We start from the raw sequence: 16,689 nt of genomic DNA, 5'->3' as shown, positions 1-16,689 counted from the left end.
CGATATGGGCTATAGCCCATGGTCCAAAATGATGAGAAACGAGGCTAACTTTTTTTTTCAAAATTTCAAAAAACATGGGCTATAACCTTTCGTTTTTGTCATTTCGTAATTTTTTTCAAATCTTTAAAAATGATGAAAAACGGCGCGCTATAGAATGCCGTACGATATGGGCTATAGCCCATGGTCCAAAATGATGAGAAACGAGGCTAACTTTTTTTTTCAAAATTTCAAAAAACATGGGCTATAACCTTTCGTTTTTGTCATTTTGTCATTTTTTCAAATCTTCAAAAATGATGAAAAACGGCGCGCTATAGTATGCCGTACGATATGGGCTTTAGCCCATGGTCCAAAATGATGAGAAACGAGGCTAACTTTTTTTTTCGAAATTTCAAAAAACATGGGCTATAACCTTTCGTTTTTGTCATTTCGTCATTTTTTTCAAATCTTCAAAAATGATGAAAAACGGCGCGCTATAGTATGCCGTACGATATGGGCTATAGCCCATGGTCCAAAATGATGAGAAACGAGGCTAACTTTTTTTTTCAAAATTTCAAAAAACATGGGCTATAACCTTTCGTTTTTGTCATTTCGTAATTTTTTTCAAATCTTTAAAAATGATGAAAAACGGCGCGCTATAGAATGCCGTACGATATGGGCTATAGCCCATGGTCCAAAATGATGAGAAACGAGGCTAACTTTTTTTTTCAAAATTTCAAAAAACATGGGCTATAACCTTTCGTTTTTGTCATTTTGTCATTTTTTCAAATCTTCAAAAATGATGAAAAACGGCGCGCTATAGTATGCCGTACGATATGGGCTTTAGCCCATGGTCCAAAATGATGAGAAACGAGGCTAACTTTTTTTTTTGAAATTTCAAAAAACATGGGCTATAACCTTTCGTTTTTGTCATTTTGTCATTTTTTTCAAATCTTCAAAAATGATGAAAAACGGCGCGCTATAGTATGCCGTACGATATGGGCTATAGCCCATGGTCCAAAATGATGAGAAACGAGGCTAACTTTTTTTTTCAAAATTTCAAAAAACATGGGCTATAACCTTTCGTTTTTGTCATTTCGTCATTTTTTTCAAATCTTCAAAAATGATGAAAAACGGCGCGCTATAGTATGCCGTACGATATGGGCTATAGCCCATGGTCCAAAATGATGAGAAACGAGGCTAACTTTTTTTTTCAAAATTTCAAAAAACATGGGCTATAACCTTTCGTTTTTGTCATTTCGTAATTTTTTTCAAATCTTTAAAAATGATGAAAAACGGCGCGCTATAGAATGCCGTACGATATGGGCTATAGCCCATGGTCCAAAATGATGAGAAACGAGGCTAACTTTTTTTTTCAAAATTTCAAAAAACATGGGCTATAACCTTTCGTTTTTGTCATTTCGTAATTTTTTTCAAATCTTTAAAAATGATGAAAAACGGCGCGCTATAGAATGCCGTACGATATGGGCTATAGCCCATGGTCCAAAATGATGAGAAACGAGGCTAACTTTTTTTTTCAAAATTTCAAAAAACATGGGCTATAACCTTTCGTTTTTGTCATTTTGTCATTTTTTCAAATCTTCAAAAATGATGAAAAACGGCGCGCTATAGTATGCCGTACGATATGGGCTTTAGCCCATGGTCCAAAATGATGAGAAACGAGGCTAACTTTTTTTTTTGAAATTTCAAAAAACATGGGCTATAACCTTTCGTTTTTGTCATTTCGTCATTTTTTTCAAATCTTCAAAAATGATGAAAAACGGCGCGCTATAGTATGCCGTACGATATGGGCTATAGCCCATGGTCCAAAATGATGAGAAACGAGGCTAACTTTTTTTTTCAAAATTTCAAAAAACATGGGCTATAACCTTTCGTTTTTGTCATTTCGTAATTTTTTTCAAATCTTTAAAAATGATGAAAAACGGCGCGCTATAGAATGCCGTACGATATGGGCTATAGCCCATGGTCCAAAATGATGAGAAACGAGGCTAACTTTTTTTTTCAAAATTTCAAAAAACATGGGCTATAACCTTTCGTTTTTGTCATTTTGTCATTTTTTCAAATCTTCAAAAATGATGAAAAACGGCGCGCTATAGTATGCCGTACGATATGGGCTTTAGCCCATGGTCCAAAATGATGAGAAACGAGGCTAACTTTTTTTTTTGAAATTTCAAAAAACATGGGCTATAACCTTTCGTTTTTGTCATTTTGTCATTTTTTTCAAATCTTCAAAAATGATGAAAAACGGCGCGCTATAGTATGCCGTACGATATGGGCTATAGCCCATGGTCCAAAATGATGAGAAACGAGGCTAACTTTTTTTTTCAAAATTTCAAAAAACATGGGCAATAACCTTTCGTTTTTGTCATTTCGTCATTTTTTTCAAATCTTCAAAAATGATGAAAAACGGCGCGCTATAGTATGCCGTACGATATGGGCTATAGCCCATGGTCCAAAATGATGAGAAACGAGGCTAACTTTTTTTTTTAAATTTCAAAAAACATGGGCTATAACCTTTCGTTTTTGTCATTTCGTCATTTTTTTCAAATCTTCAAAAATGATGAAAAACGGCGCGCTATAGTATGCCGTACGATATGGGCTATAGCCCATGGTCCAAAATGATGAGAAACGAGGCTAACTTTTTTTTTCAAAATTTCAAAAAACATGGGCTATAACCTTTCGTTTTTGTCATTTCGTCATTTTTTTCAAATCTTCAAAAATGATGAAAAACGGCGCGCTATAGTATGCCGTACGATATGGGCTATAGCCCATGGTCCAAAATGATGAGAAACGAGGCTAACTTTTTTTTTCAAAATTTCAAAAAACATGGGCTATAACCTTTCGTTTTTGTCATTTCGTCATTTTTTTCAAATCTTCAAAAATGATGAAAAACGGCGCGCTATAGTATGCCGTACAATATGGGCTATAGCCCATGGTCCAAAATGATGAGAAACGAGGCTAACTTTTTTTTTCAAAATTTCAAAAAACATGGGCTATAACCCATCGTTTTTGTCATTTCGTAAATTTTTTCAAATCTTTAAAAATGATGAAAAACGGCGCGCTATAGTATGCCGTACGATATGGGCTATAGCCCATGGTCCAAAATGATGAGAAACGAGGCTAACCTTTTTTTTCAAAATTTCAAAAAACATGGGCTATAACCTTTCGTTTTTGTCATTTCGTAATTTTTTTCAAATCTTTAAAAATGATGAAAAACGGCGCGCTATAGAATGCCGTACGATATGGGCTATAGCCCATGGTCCAAAATGATGAGAAACGAGGCTAACTTTTTTTTTCAAAATTTCAAAAAAACATGGGCTATAACCTTTCGTTTTTGTCATTTTGTCATTTTTTTCAAATCTTCAAAAATGATGAAAAACGGCGCGCTATAGTATGCCGTACGATATGGGCTATAGCCCATGGTCCAAAATGATGAGAAACGAGGCTAACTCTTTTTTTCAAAATTTCAAAAAACATGGGCTATAACCTTTCGTTTTTGTCATTTCGTCATTTTTTTCAGATCTTCAAAAATGATGAAAAACGGCGCGCTATAGTATGCCGTACAATATGGGCTATAGCCCATGGTCCAAAATTATGAGAAACGAGGCTAACTTTTTTTTTCAAAATTTCAAAAAACATGGGCTATAACCCATCGTTTTTGTCATTTCGTAAATTTTTTCAAATCTTTAAAAATGATGAAAAACGGCGCGCTATAGTATGCCGTACGATATGGGCTATAGCCCATGGTCCAAAATGATGAGAAACGAGGCTAACCTTTTTTTTCAAAATTTCAAAAAACATGGGCTATAACCTTTCGTTTTTGTCATTTCGTAATTTTTTTCAAATCTTCAAAAATGATGAAAAACGGCGCGCTATAGTATGCCGTACGATATGGGCTATAGCCCATGGTCCAAAATGATGAGAAACGAGGCTAACTTTTTTTTTCAAAATTTCAAAAAACATGGGCTATAACCTTTCGTTTTTGTCATTTTGTCATTTTTTTCAAATCTTCAAAAATGATGAAAAACGGCGCGCTATAGTATGCCGTACGATATGGGCTATAGCCCATGGTCCAAAATGATGAGAAACGAGGCTAACTTTTTTTTTTTTAATTTCAAAAAACATGGGCTATAACCTTTCGTTTTTGTCATTTCGTCATTTTTTCAAATCTTCAAAAATGATGAAAAACGGCGCGCTATAGTATGCCGTACGATATGGGCTATAGCCCATGGTCCAAAATGATGAGAAACGAGGCTAACTTTTTTTTTCAAAATTTCAAAAAACATGGGCTATAACCTTTCGTTTTTGTCATTTCGTAATTTTTTTCAAATCTTTAAAAATGATGAAAAACCGCGCGCTATAGAATGCCGTACGATATGGGCTATAGCCCATGGTCCAAAATGATGAGAAACGAGGCTAACTTTTTTTTTCAAAATTTCAAAAAACATGGGCTATAACCTTTCGTTTTTGTCATTTTGTCATTTTTTTCAAATCTTCAAAAATGATGAAAAACGGCGCGCTATAGTATGCCGTACGATATGGGCTATAGCCCATGGTCCAAAATGATGAGAAGCGAGGCTAACTTTTTTTTTCAAAATTTCAAAAAACATGGGCTATAACCTTTCGTTTTTGTCATTTCGTCATTTTTTCAAATCTTCAAAAATGATGAAAAACGGCGCGCTATAGTATGCCGTACGATATGGGCTATAGCCCATGGTCCAAAATGATAAGAAACGAGGCTAACTTTTTTTTTCAAAATTTCAAAAAACATGGGCTATAACCTTTCGTTTTTGTCATTTCGTCATTTTTTCAAATCTTTAAAAATGATGAAAAACGGCGCGCTATAGAATGCCGTATGATATGGGCTATAGCCCATGGTCCAAAATAGCCCATAACTTTTTTTTTCAAAATTTCAAAAAACATGGGCTATAACCTTTCGTTTTTGTCATTTCGTCATTTTTTTCAAATCTTCAAAAATGATGAAAAACGGCGCGCTATAATATGCCGTACGATATGGGCTATAGCCCATGGTCCAAAATGATAAGAAACGAGGCTAACTTTTTTTTTCAAAATTTCAAAAAACATGGGCTATAACCTTTCGTTTTTGTCATTTTGTCATTTTTTAAAATCTTCAAAAATGATGAAAAACGGCGCGCTATAGTATGCCGTACGATATGGGCTTTAGCCCATGGTCCAAAATGATGAGAAACGAGGCTAACTTTTTTTTTTGAAATTTCAAAAAACATGGGCTATAACCTTTCGTTTTTGTCATTTTGTCATTTTTTTCAAATCTTCAAAAATGATGAAAAACGGCGCGCTATAGTATGCCGTACGATATGGGCTATAGCCCATGGTCCAAAATGATGAGAAACGAGGCTAACTTTTTTTTTCAACATTTCAAAAAACATGGGCTATAACCTTTCGTTTTTGTCATTTCGTCATTTTTTTAAAATCTTCAAAAATGATGAAAAACGGCGCGCTATAGTATGCCGTACGATATGGGCTATAGCCCATGGTCCAAAATGATGAGAAACGAGGCTAACTTTTTTTTTCAAAATTTCAAAAAACATGGGCTATAACCTTTCGTTTTTGTCATTTTGTCATTTTTTCAAATCTTCAAAAATGATGAAAAACGGCGCGCTATAGTATGCCGTACGATATGGGCTTTAGCCCATGGTCCAAAATGATGAGAAACGAGGCTAACTTTTTTTTTCAAAATTTCAAAAAACATGGGCTATAACCTTTCGTTTTTGTCATTTCGTCATTTTTTTCAAATCTTCAAAAATGATGAAAAACGGCGCGCTATAGTATGCCGTACGATATGGGCTATAGCCCATGGTCCAAAATGATGAGAAACGAGGCTAACTTTTTTTTTCAAAATTTCAAAAAACATGGGCTATAACCTTTCGTTTTTGTCATTTCGTCATTTTTTTCAAATCTTCAAAAATGATGAAAAACGGCGCGCTATAGTATGCCGTACGATATGGGCTATAGCCCATGGTCCAAAATTATGAGAAACGAGGCTAACTTTTTTTTTCAAAATTTCAAAAAACATGGGCTATAACCTTTCGTTTTTGTCATTTCGTCATTTTTTTCAAATCTTCAAAAATGATGAAAAACGGCGCGCTATAGTATGCCGTACGATATGGGCTATAGCCCATGGTCCAAAATGATGAGAAACGAGGCTAACTTTTTTTTTCAAAATTTCAAAAAACATGGGCTATAACCTTTCGTTTTTGTCATTTCGTCATTTTTTTCAAATCTTCAAAAATGATGAAAAACGGCGCGCTATAGTATGCCGTACGATATGGGCTATAGCCCATGGTCCAAAATGATGAGAAACGAGGCTAACTTTTTTTTTCAAAATTTCAAAAAACATGGGCTATAACCTTTCGTTTTTGTCATTTCGTAATTTTTTTCAAATCTTTAAAAATGATGAAAAACGGCGCGCTATAGAATGCCGTACGATATGGGCTATAGCCCATGGTCCAAAATGATGAGAAACGAGGCTAACTTTTTTCTTCAAAATTTCAAAAAACATGGGCTATAACCTTTCGTTTTTGTCATTTTGTCATTTTTTCAAATCTTCAAAAATGATGAAAAACGGCGTGCTATAGTATGCCGTACGATATGGGCTTTAGCCCATGGTCCAAAATGATGAGAAACGAGGCTAACTTTTTTTTTCGAAATTTCAAAAAACATGGGCTATAACCTGTCGTTTTTGTCATTTCGTCATTTTTTTCAAATCTTCAAAAATGATGAAAAACGGCGCGCTATAGTATGCCGTACGATATGGGCTATAGCCCATGGTCCAAAATGATGAGAAACGAGGCTAACTTTTTTTTTCAAAATTTCAAAAAACATGGGCTATAACCTTTCGTTTTTGTCATTTCGTCATTTTTTTCAAATCTTCAAAAATGATGAAAAACGGCGCGCTATAGTATGCCGTACGATATGGGCTATAGCCCATGGTCCAAAATGATGAGAAATGAGGCTAACTTTTTTTTTCAAAATTTCAAAAAACATGGGCTATAACCTTTCGTTTTTGTCATTTCGTCATTTTTTTCAAATCTTCAAAAATGATGAAAAACGGCGCGCTATAGTATGCCGTACGATATGGGCTATAGCCCATGGTCCAAAATGATGAGAAACGAGGCTAACTTTTTTTTTCAAAATTTCAAAAAACATGGGCTATAACCTTTCGTTTTTGTCATTTCGTAATTTTTTTTAAATCTTTAAAAATGATGAAAAACGGCGCGCTATAGAATGCCGTACGATATGGGCTATAGCCCATGGTCCAAAATGATGAGAAACGAGGCTAACTTTTTTTTTCAAAATTTCAAAAAACATGGGCTATAACCTTTCGTTTTTGTCATTTTGTCATTTTTTCAAATCTTCAAAAATGATGAAAAACGGCGCGCTATAGTATGCCGTACGATATGGGCTTTAGCCCATGGTCCAAAATGATGAGAAACGAGGCTAACTTTTTTTTTTGAAATTTCAAAAAACATGGGCTATAACCTTTCGTTTTTGTCATTTTGTCATTTTTTTCAAATCTTCAAAAATGATGAAAAACGGCGCGCTATAGTATGCCGTACGATATGGGCTATAGCCCATGGTCCAAAATGATGAGAAACGAGGCTAACTTTTTTTTTCAAAATTTCAAAAAACATGGGCTATAACCTTTCGTTTTTGTCATTTCGTCATTTTTTTCAAATCTTCAAAAATGATGAAAAACGGCGCGCTATAGTATGCCGTACGATATGGGCTATAGCCCATGGTCCAAAATGATGAGAAACGAGGCTAACTTTTTTTTTCAAAATTTCAAAAAACATGGGCTATAACCTTTCGTTTTTGTCATTTCGTCATTTTTTTCAAATCTTCAAAAATGATGAAAAACGGCGCGCTATAGTATGCCGTACGATATGGGCTATAGCCCATGGTCCAAAATGATGAGAAACGAGGCTAACTTTTTTTTTCAAAATTTCAAAAAACATGGGCTATAACCTTTCGTTTTTGTCATTTCGTAATTTTTTTCAAATCTTTAAAAATGATGAAAAACGGCGCGCTATAGAATGCCGTACGATATGGGCTATAGCCCATGGTCCAAAATGATGAGAAACGAGGCTAACTTTTTTTTTCAAAATTTCAAAAAACATGGGCTATAACCTTTCGTTTTTGTCATTTTGTCATTTTTTCAAATCTTCAAAAATGATGAAAAACGGCGCGCTATAGTATGCCGTACGATATGGGCTTTAGCCCATGGTCCAAAATGATGAGAAACGAGGCTAACTTTTTTTTTTGAAATTTCAAAAAACATGGGCTATAACCTTTCGTTTTTGTCATTTTGTAATTTCTTTCAAATCTTCAAAAATGATGAAAAACGGCGCGCTATAGTATGCCGTACGATATGGGCTATAGCCCATGGTCCAAAATGATGAGAAACGAGGCTAACTTTTTTTTTCAAAATTTCAAAAAACATGGGCTATAACCTTTCGTTTTTGTCATTTCGTCATTCTTTTCAAATCTTCAAAAATGATGAAAAACGGCGCGCTATAGTATGCCGTACGATATGGGCTATAGCCCATGGTCCAAAATGATGAGAAACGAGGCTAACTTTTTTTTTCAAAATTTCAAAAAACATGGGCTATAACCTTTCGTTTTTGTCATTTCGTAATTTTTTTCAAATCTTCAAAAATGATGAAAAACGGCGCGCTATAGTATGCCGTACGATATGGGCTATAGCCCATGGTCCAAAATGATGAGAAACGAGGCTAACTTTTTTTTTCAAAATTTCAAAAAACATGGGCTATAACCTTTCGTTTTTGTCATTTCGTCATTTTTTTCAAATCTTCAAAAATGATGAAAAACGGCGCGCTATAGTATGCCGTACGATATGGGCTATAGCCCATGGTCCAAAATGATGAGAAACGAGGCTAACTTTTTTTTTCAAAATTTCAAAAAACATGGGCTATAACCTTTCGTTTTTGTCATTTCGTAATTTTTTTCAAATCTTTAAAAATGATGAAAAACGGCGCGCTATAGAATGCCGTACGATATGGGCTATAGCCCATGGTCCAAAATGATGAGAAACGAGGCTAACTTTTTTTTTCAAAATTTCAAAAAACATGGGCTATAACCTTTCGTTTTTGTCATTTCGTCATTTTTTTCAAATCTTCAAAAATGATGAAAAACGGCGCGCTATAGTATGCCGTACGATATGGGCTATAGCCCATGGTCCAAAATGATGAGAAACGAGGCTAACTTTTTTTTTCAAAATTTCAAAAAACATGGGCTATAACCTTTCGTTTTTGTCATTTCGTCATTTTTTTAAAATCTTCAAAAATGATGAAAAACGGCGCGCTATAGTATGCCGTACGATATGGGCTATAGCCCATGGTCCAAAATGATGAGAAACGAGGCTAACTTTTTTTTTCAAAATTTCAAAAAACATGGGCTATAACCTTTCGTTTTTGTCATTTCGTAATTTTTTTCAAATCTTTAAAAATGATGAAAAACGGCGCGCTATAGAATGCCGTACGATATGGGCTATAGCCCATGGTCCAAAATGATGAGAAACGAGGCTAACTTTTTTTTTCAAAATTTCAAAAAACATGGGCTATAACCTTTCGTTTTTGTCATTTTGTCATTTTTTCAAATCTTCAAAAATGATGAAAAACGGCGCGCTATAGTATGCCGTACGATATGGGCTTTAGCCCATGGTCCAAAATGATGAGAAACGAGGCTAACTTTTTTTTTTGAAATTTCAAAAAACATGGGCTATAACCTTTCGTTTTTGTCATTTTGTAATTTCTTTCAAATCTTCAAAAATGATGAAAAACGGCGCGCTATAGTATGCCGTACGATATGGGCTATAGCCCATGGTCCAAAATGATGAGAAACGAGGCTAACTTTTTTTTTCAAAATTTCAAAAAACATGGGCTATAACCTTTCGTTTTTGTCATTTCGTCATTCTTTTCAAATCTTCAAAAATGATGAAAAACGGCGCGCTATAGTATGCCGTACGATATGGGCTATAGCCCATGGTCCAAAATGATGAGAAACGAGGCTAACTTTTTTTTTCAAAATTTCAAAAAACATGGGCTATAACCTTTCGTTTTTGTCATTTCGTAATTTTTTTCAAATCTTCAAAAATGATGAAAAACGGCGCGCTATAGTATGCCGTACGATATGGGCTATAGCCCATGGTCCAAAATGATGAGAAACGAGGCTAACTTTTTTTTTCAAAATTTCAAAAAACATGGGCTATAACCTTTCGTTTTTGTCATTTTGTCATTTTTTCAAATCTTCAAAAATGATGAAAAACGGCGCGCTATAGTATGCCGTACGATATGGGCTTTAGCCCATGGTCCAAAATGATGAGAAACGAGGCTAACTTTTTTTTTTGAAATTTCAAAAAACATGGGCTATAACCTTTCGTTTTTGTCATTTTGTCATTTCTTTCAAATCTTCAAAAATGATGAAAAACGGCGCGCTATAGTATGCCGTACGATATGGGCTATAGCCCATGGTCCAAAATGATGAGAAACGAGGCTAACTTTTTTTTTCAAAATTTCAAAAAACATGGGCTATAACCTTTCGTTTTTGTCATTTCGTCATTTTTTTCAAATCTTCAAAAATGATGAAAAACGGCGCGCTATAGTATGCCGTACGATATGGGCTATAGCCCATGGTCCAAAATGATGAGAAACGAGGCTAACTTTTTTTTTCAAAATTTCAAAAAACATGGGCTATAACCTTTCGTTTTTGTCATTTCGTCATTTTTTTCAAATCTTCAAAAATGATGAAAAACGGCGCGCTATAGTATGCCGTACGATATGGGCTATAGCCCATGGTCCAAAATGATGAGAAACGAGGCTAACTTTTTTTTTCAAAATTTCAAAAAACATGGGCTATAACCTTTCGTTTTTGTCATTTCGTAATTTTTTTCAAATCTTCAAAAATGATGAAAAACGGCGCGCTATAGTATGCCGTACGATATGGGCTATAGCCCATGGTCCAAAATGATGAGAAACGAGGCTAACTTTTTTTTTCAAAATTTCAAAAAACATGGGCTATAACCTTTCGTTTTTGTCATTTCGTCATTTTTTTCAAATCTTCAAAAATGATGAAAAACGGCGCGCTATAGTATGCCGTACGATATGGGCTATAGCCCATGGTCCAAAATGATGAGAAACGAGGCTAACTTTTTTTTTCAAAATTTCAAAAAACATGGGCTATAACCTTTCGTTTTTGTCATTTCGTAATTTTTTTCAAATCTTTAAAAATGATGAAAAACGGCGCGCTATAGAATGCCGTACGATATGGGCTATAGCCCATGGTCCAAAATGATGAGAAACGAGGCTAACTTTTTTTTTCAAATTTTCAAAAAACATGGGCTATAACCTTTCGTTTTTGTCATTTTGTCATTTTTTCAAATCTTCAAAAATGATGAAAAACGGCGCGCTATAGTATGCCGTACGATATGGGCTTTAGCCCATGGTCCAAAATGATGAGAAACGAGGCTAACTTTTTTTTTCGAAATTTCAAAAAACATGGGCTATAACCTTTCGTTTTTGTCATTTCGTCATTTTTTTCAAATCTTCAAAAATGATGAAAAACGGCGCGCTATAGTATGCTGTACGATATGGGCTATAGCCCATGGTCCAAAATGATGAGAAACGAGGCTAACTTTTTTTTTCAAAATTTCAAAAAACATGGGCTATAACCTTTCGTTTTTGTCATTTCGTCATTTTTTTCAAATCTTCAAAAATGATGAAAAACGGCGCGCTATAGTATGCCGTACGATATGGGCTATAGCCCATGGTCCAAAATGATGAGAAACGAGGCTAACTTTTTTTTTCAAAATTTCAAAAAACATGGGCTATAACCTTTCGTTTTTGTCATTTCGTCATTTTTTTCAAATCTTCAAAAATGATGAAAAACGGCGCGCTATAGTATGCCGTACGATATGGGCTATAGCCCATGGTCCAAAATGATGAGAAACGAGGCTAACTTTTTTTTTCAAAATTTCAAAAAACATGGGCTATAACCTTTCGTTTTTGTCATTTCGTAATTTTTTTCAAATCTTTAAAAATGATGAAAAACGGCGCGCTATAGAATGCCGTACGATATGGGCTATAGCCCATGGTCCAAAATGATGAGAAACGAGGCTAACTTTTTTTTTCAAAATTTCAAAAAACATGGGCTATAACCTTTCGTTTTTGTCATTTTGTCATTTTTTCAAATCTTCAAAAATGATGAAAAACGGCGCGCTATAGTATGCCGTACGATATGGGCTTTAGCCCATGGTCCAAAATGATGAGAAACGAGGCTAACTTTTTTTTTCGAAATTTCAAAAAACATGGGCTATAACCTTTCGTTTTTGTCATTTCGTCATTTTTTTCAAATCTTCAAAAATGATGAAAAACGGCGCGCTATAGTATGCCGTACGATATGGGCTATAGCCCATGGTCCAAAATGATGAGAAACGAGGCTAACTTTTTTTTTCAAAATTTCAAAAAACATGGGCTATAACCTTTCGTTTTTGTCATTTCGTCATTTTTTTCAAATCTTCAAAAATGATGTAAAACGGCCCGCTATAGTATGCCGTACGATATGGGCTATAGCCCATGGTCCAAAATGATGAGAAACGAGGCTAACTTTTTTTTTCAAAATTTCAAAAACATGGGCTATAACCTTTCGTTTTTGTCATTTTGTCATTTTTTTTAAATCTTCAAAAATGATGAAAAACGGCGCGCTATAGTATGCCGTACGATATGGGCTATAGCCCATGGTCCAAAATGATGAGAAACGAGGCTAACTTTTTTTTTCAAATTTTCAAAAAACATGGGCTATAACCTTTCGTTTTTGTCATTTTGTCATTTTTTCAAATCTTCAAAAATGATGAAAAACGGCGCGCTATAGTATGCCGTACGATATGGGCTTTAGCCCATGGTCCAAAATGATGAGAAACGAGGCTAACTTTTTTTTTTGAAATTTCAAAAAACATGGGCTATAACCTTTCGTTTTTGTCATTTTGTCATTTCTTTCAAATCTTCAAAAATGATGAAAAACGGCGCACTATAGTATGCCGTACGATATGGGCTATAGCCCATGGTCCAAAATGATGAGAAACGAGGCTAACTTTTTTTTTCAAAATTTCAAAAAACATGGGCTATAACCTTTCGTTTTTGTCATTTCGTCATTTTTTTCAAATCTTCAAAAATGATGAAAAACGGCGCGCTATAGTATGCCGTACGATATGGGCTATAGCCCATGGTCCAAAATGATGAGAAACGAGGCTAACTTTTTTTTTCAAAATTTCAAAAAACATGGGCTATAACCTTTCGTTTTTGTCATTTCGTCATTTTTTTCAAATCTTCAAAAATGATGAAAAACGGCGCGCTATAGTATGCCGTACGATATGGGCTATAGCCCATGGTCCAAAATGATGAGAAACGAGGCTAACTTTTTTTTTCAAAATTTCAAAAAACATGGGCTATAACCTTTCGTTTTTGTCATTTCGTAATTTTTTTCAAATCTTCAAAAATGATGAAAAACGGCGCGCTATAGTATGCCGTACGATATGGGCTATAGCCCATGGTCCAAAATGATGAGAAACGAGGCTAACTTTTTTTTTCAAAATTTCAAAAAACATGGGCTATAACCTTTCGTTTTTGTCATTTCGTCATTTTTTTCAAATCTTCAAAAATGATGAAAAACGGCGCGCTATAGTATGCCGTACGATATGGGCTATAGCCCATGGTCCAAAATGATGAGAAACGAGGCTAACTTTTTTTTTCAAAATTTCAAAAAACATGGGCTATAACCTTTCGTTTTTGTCATTTCGTAATTTTTTTCAAATCTTTAAAAATGATGAAAAACGGCGCGCTATAGAATGCCGTACGATATGGGCTATAGCCCATGGTCCAAAATGATGAGAAACGAGGCTAACTTTTTTTTCAAATTTTCAAAAAACATGGGCTATAACCTTTCGTTTTTGTCATTTTGTCATTTTTTCAAATCTTCAAAAATGATGAAAAACGGCGCGCTATAGTATGCCGTACGATATGGGCTTTAGCCCATGGTCCAAAATGATGAGAAACGAGGCTAACTTTTTTTTTCGAAATTTCAAAAAACATGGGCTATAACCTTTCGTTTTTGTCATTTCGTCATTTTTTTCAAATCTTCAAAAATGATGAAAAACGGCGCGCTATAGTATGCTGTACGATATGGGCTATAGCCCATGGTCCAAAATGATGAGAAACGAGGCTAACTTTTTTTTTCAAAATTTCAAAAAACATGGGCAATAACCTTTCGTTTTTGTCATTTCGTCATTTTTTTCAAATCTTCAAAAATGATGAAAAACGGCGCGCTATAGTATGCCGTACGATATGGGCTATAGCCCATGGTCCAAAATGATGAGAAACGAGGCTAACTTTTTTTTTCAAAATTTCAAAAAACATGGGCTATAACCTTTCGTTTTTGTCATTTCGTCATTTTTTTCAAATCTTCAAAAATGATGAAAAACGGCGCGCTATAGTATGCCGTACGATATGGGCTATAGCCCATGGTCCAAAATGATGAGAAACGAGGCTAACTTTTTTTTTCAAAATTTCAAAAAACATGGGCTATAACCTTTCGTTTTTGTCATTTCGTAATTTTTTTCAAATCTTTAAAAATGATGAAAAACGGCGCGCTATAGAATGCCGTACGATATGGGCTATAGCCCATGGTCCAAAATGATGAGAAACGAGGCTAACTTTTTTTTTCAAAATTTCAAAAAACATGGGCTATAACCTTTCGTTTTTGTCATTTTGTCATTTTTTCAAATCTTCAAAAATGATGAAAAACGGCGCGCTATAGTATGCCGTACGATATGGGCTTTAGCCCATGGTCCAAAATGATGAGAAACGAGGCTAACTTTTTTTTTCGAAATTTCAAAAAACATGGGCTATAACCTTTCGTTTTTGTCATTTCGTCATTTTTTTCAAATCTTCAAAAATGATGAAAAACGGCGCGCTATAGTATGCCGTACGATATGGGCTATAGCCCATGGTCCAAAATGATGAGAAACGAGGCTAACTTTTTTTTTCAAAATTTCAAAAAACATGGGCTATAACCTTTCGTTTTTGTCATTTCGTCATTTTTTTCAAATCTTCAAAAATGATGTAAAACGGCCCGCTATAGTATGCCGTACGATATGGGCTATAGCCCATGGTCCAAAATGATGAGAAACGAGGCTAACTTTTTTTTTCAAAATTTCAAAAACATGGGCTATAACCTTTCGTTTTTGTCATTTTGTCATTTTTTTTAAATCTTCAAAAATGATGAAAAACGGCGCGCTATAGTATGCCGTACGATATGGGCTATAGCCCATGGTCCAAAATGATGAGAAACGAGGCTAACTTTTTTTTTCAAAATTTCAAAAAACATGGGCTATAACCTTTCGTTTTTGTCATTTCGTAATTTTTTTCAAATCTTTAAAAATGATGAAAAACGGCGCGCTATAGAATGCCGTACGATATGGGCTATAGCCCATGGTCCAAAATGATGAGAAACGAGGCTAACTTTTTTTTTCAAAATTTCAAAAAACATGGGCTATAACCTTTCGTTTTTGTCATTTTGTCATTTTTTCAAATCTTCAAAAATGATGAAAAACGGCGCGCTATAGTATGCCGTACGATATGGGCTTTAGCCCATGGTCCAAAATGATGAGAAACGAGGCTAACTTTTTTTTTCGAAATTTCAAAAAACATGGGCTATAACCTTTCGTTTTTGTCATTTCGTCATTTTTTTCAAATCTTCAAAAATGATGAAAAACGGCGCGCTATAGTATGCCGTACGATATGGGCTATAGCCCATGGTCCAAAATGATGAGAAACGAGGCTAACTTTTTTTTTCAAAATTTCAAAAAACATGGGCTATAACCTTTCGTTTTTGTCATTTCGTAATTTTTTTCAAATCTTTAAAAATGATGAAAAACGGCGCGCTATAGAATGCCGTACGATATGGGCTATAGCCCATGGTCCAAAATGATGAGAAACGAGGCTAACTTTTTTTTTCAAAATTTCAAAAAACATGGGCTATAACCTTTCGTTTTTGTCATTTTGTCATTTTTTCAAATCTTCAAAAATGATGAAAAACGGCGCGCTATAGTATGCCGTACGATATGGGCTTTAGCCCATGGTCCAAAATGATGAGAAACGAGGCTAACTTTTTTTTTTGAAATTTCAAAAAACATGGGCTATAACCTTTCGTTTTTGTCATTTTGTCATTTTTTTCAAATCTTCAAAAATGATGAAAAACGGCGCGCTATAGTATGCCGTACGATATGGGCTATAGCCCATGGTCCAAAATGATGAGAAACGAGGCTAACTTTTTTTTTCAAAATTTCAAAAAACATGGGCTATAACCTTTCGTTTTTGTCATTTCGTCATTTTTTTCAAATCTTCAAAAATGATGAAAAACGGCGCGCTATAGTATGCCGTACGATATGGGCTATAGCCCATGGTCCAAAATGATGAGAAACGAGGCTAACTTTTTTTTTCAAAATTTCAAAAAACATGGGCTATAACCTTTCGTTTTTGTCATTTCGTAATTTTTTTCAAATCTTTAAAAATGATGAAAAACGGCGCGCTATAGAATGCCGTACGATATGGGCTATAGCCCATGGTCCAAAATGATGAG

This window comes from Protomyctophum bolini (genome assembly GCF_963924005.1).
Source record: "Protomyctophum bolini genome assembly, chromosome: 8".
Lineage (NCBI taxonomy): Eukaryota > Metazoa > Chordata > Actinopteri > Myctophiformes > Myctophidae > Protomyctophum > Protomyctophum bolini.
This window is presented reverse-complemented; position numbering follows the sequence as displayed.